The sequence below is a fragment of the Syngnathus floridae genome, unplaced genomic scaffold (genome assembly GCF_059516105.1).
Source record: "Syngnathus floridae isolate MCC-2025c unplaced genomic scaffold, RoL_Sflo_1.0 HiC_scaffold_57, whole genome shotgun sequence".
NCBI lineage: Eukaryota > Metazoa > Chordata > Actinopteri > Syngnathiformes > Syngnathidae > Syngnathus > Syngnathus floridae.
The window spans coordinates 107,047-110,000 of record NW_028284086.1 but is presented as its reverse complement, the minus strand read 5'-3'; positions in this window follow the sequence as shown (position 1 = coordinate 110,000).

The following is a 2,954-nucleotide window of genomic DNA, read 5'->3' as shown; positions in this document are numbered from 1 at the left end:
TTGAAAGCTTACCCGCCTTCGCTGGTTCCCCGGTGGGCCACGAGTAGCGAGAATTCGGCCTCTTCGCCCGGAGCGCGGCTCAACTTGAGCGAAAATGCACTAAGTGCCAAAGCCCATTCATTTACAACGGCGTGTCCGCCAGAGGGCGCATTTCCCGCCGCGGACCGGCCGGCGGGGCTCGTCGGAGAGCGTGTCCGCCTCTCGGTGGTCCTTGCCGGGCGTGGGTCAGCGTCCGCTGTCGGTACTTTACGGGACCACGTTCGGCCCGCGGACCAGCCGGCGGGGCTCTCTTGAAAGCTTACCCGCCTTCGCTGGTTCCCTGGTCGGCCGCGAGTAGCGAGAATTCGGCCTCTTCGCCCGGAGCGCGGCTCAACTTGAGCGAAAATGCACTAAGTGCCAAAGCCCATTCATTTACAACGGCGTGTCCGCCAGAGGGCGCATTTCCCGCCGCGGACCGGCCGGCGGGGCTCGTCGGAGAGCGTGTCCGCCTCTCGGTGGTCCTTGCCGGGCGTGGGTCAGCGTCCGCTGTCGGTACTTTACGGGACCACGTTCGGCCCGCGGACCAGCCGGCGGGGCTCTCTTGAAAGCTTACCCGCCTTCGCTGGTTCCCTGGTCGGCCGCGAGTAGCGAGAATTCGGCCTCTTCGCCCGGAGCGCGGCTCAACTTTTGCGAAAATGCACTAAGTGCCAAAGCCCATTCATTTACAACGGCGTGTCCGCCAGAGGGCGCATTTCCCGCCGCGGACCGGCCGGCGGGGCTCGTCGGAGAGCGTGTCCGCCTCTCGCTGGTTCCTGCCGGGCGTGGGTCGGCGTCCGCTGTCGGTAGGTGACGGGACCATAACTGGCCCGCGGACCAGCCGGCGGGGCTCTCTTCAAAGCTTACCCGCCTTCGCTGGTTCCCTGGTCGGCCACGAGTGGCGAGAATTCGGCCTCTTCGCCCGGAGCGCGGCTCAACTTTTGCGAAAATGCACTAAGTGCCAAACCCCATTCATTTACAACGGCGTGTCCGCCAGAGGGCGCATTTCCCGCCGCGGACCGGCTGGCGGGGCTCGTCGGAGAGCGTGTCCGCCTCTCGGTGGTTCCTGCCGGGCGTGGGTCGGCGTCCGCTGTCGGTAGGTGACGGGACCACGTTCGGCCCGCGGACCAGCCGGCGGGGCTCTCTTGAAAGCCTACCCGCCTTCGCTGGTTCCCTGGTCGGCCACGAGTGGCGAGAATTCGGCCTCTTCACCTGGAGCGCGGAGCAACTTTTGCCAAATTTTTTCTAAGTGCCAAGGGCTCTTGCGCCGCGATGCGTCCGCCTCTGCTGGTTCCCCGGTCGGCCACGAGTGGCGAGAATTCGGCCTCTTCACCTGGAGCACGGAGCAACTTTTGCCAATTTTTTTCTAAGTGCCAAGGGCTCTCGCGCCGCGATGCGCCCGCCTCTGCTGGTTCCCCGGTCGGCCACGAGTGGCGAGAATTCGGCCTCTTCACCTGGAGCCCGGAGCGACTTTTGCCCAATTGTTTCTAAGTGCCAAGGGCTCTCGCGCCGCGATGCGTCCGCCTCTGCTGGTTCCCCGGTCGGCCACGAGTAGCGAGAATTCGGCCTCTTCACCTGGAGCGCGGGCCGACTCCCGCCGATATGATCACATCATGATCCTATAGCAAGTGTCGTACAACCATAACATGATGTACAAAATAAATATATAAATATTAACATCCCCTATAAACATTCAATATATAAATATTAACATCACCTATAAACATTAAATATATAAATATTAACATCACCTATAAACATGATGAATACAATGTTTATAACCGAATGCTCACTTTATATTATTTGGCTGTAAATGCGAGCATAAGTTGTATATATCATGTATTTATCCACGAACCGTTAAAGAGATGTCAAGTCAGGCTACCTTAAGAGAGTCATAGTTACTCCCGCCGTTTACCCGCCTCTGTGCGAGAGGCGGTGTAATTTCTCTCCGTGTCCGCTGGAGGGAGGCATTTCCCCGTTACAAGCTCCGGGAAGATCACCGGGACGCGGAGAACGCTTAGCCGGGGTGCTGGGAGCCTCGTTCGGCTTAGAAAGTGAGGTGGAAAGCACTCGGGGAACCGGCTGGAGGTGCGGTGGAAGCTCGGCGGGCCGCGTAAAACGCTTAGCCGGGGCTCTGGAAGCCTCGTTCGGCTTAAACAGTGAGGAGGAAAGCACCCGGGGAACCGGCTGGAGGTGCTGTGGAAGCTCAGCGGGCCGCGTAAAACGCTTAGCCGGGGCTCTGGAAGCCTCGTTCGGCTTAGAAAGTGAGGAGGAATGCATCATGAGAACCGGCTGGAGGTGCTGGGGAAGTTCAGCGGGCCGCGTAAAACGCTTAGCCGGGGCTCTGGAAGCCTCGTTCGGCTTAGAAAGTGAGGAGGAATGCATCATGAGAACCGGCTGGAGGTGCTGTGGAAGCTCAGCGGGCCGCGTAAAACGCTTAGCCGGGGTGCTGGAAGTCTCCTCGGGCGTCAAGAGTGAGGAGGAAAGCACCCGTGGAACCGGCTGGAGGTGCGGTGGAAGCTCAGCGGGCCGCGTAAAACGCTTAGCCGGGGCTCTGGAAGCCTCCTCGGGGGTCAAGAGTTAGGAGAAAAAGCACCCCCGAGAACCGGCCGGGTCCTCCACGAACCGTGAAGAAGATGTCGAGTGCCGCTACCTTAAGAGAGTCATAGTTACTCCCGCCGTTTGGCCGAAGGTGTATTTACTCGCCGTGTCCGCTGGAGGGAGGTATTTCCCCGCTCCAACGTCACCGGCGGCTTCCGAACGTCTCCCCGAGCGCTCGGAAGTCCGCGCGGTGGGGAGAAGCGGGCCGTGCGAGGTACCGGGTGGAGCTGGACCGTCACCTGGTCCGCTCGTCGTGCGCGCCGGCCGCTGGAAGTCGGATAAAGCTCCGCGATCTCATCCGCGGTGCTTGTAAACAGCCGATCCGCTGGGCTGGAGCT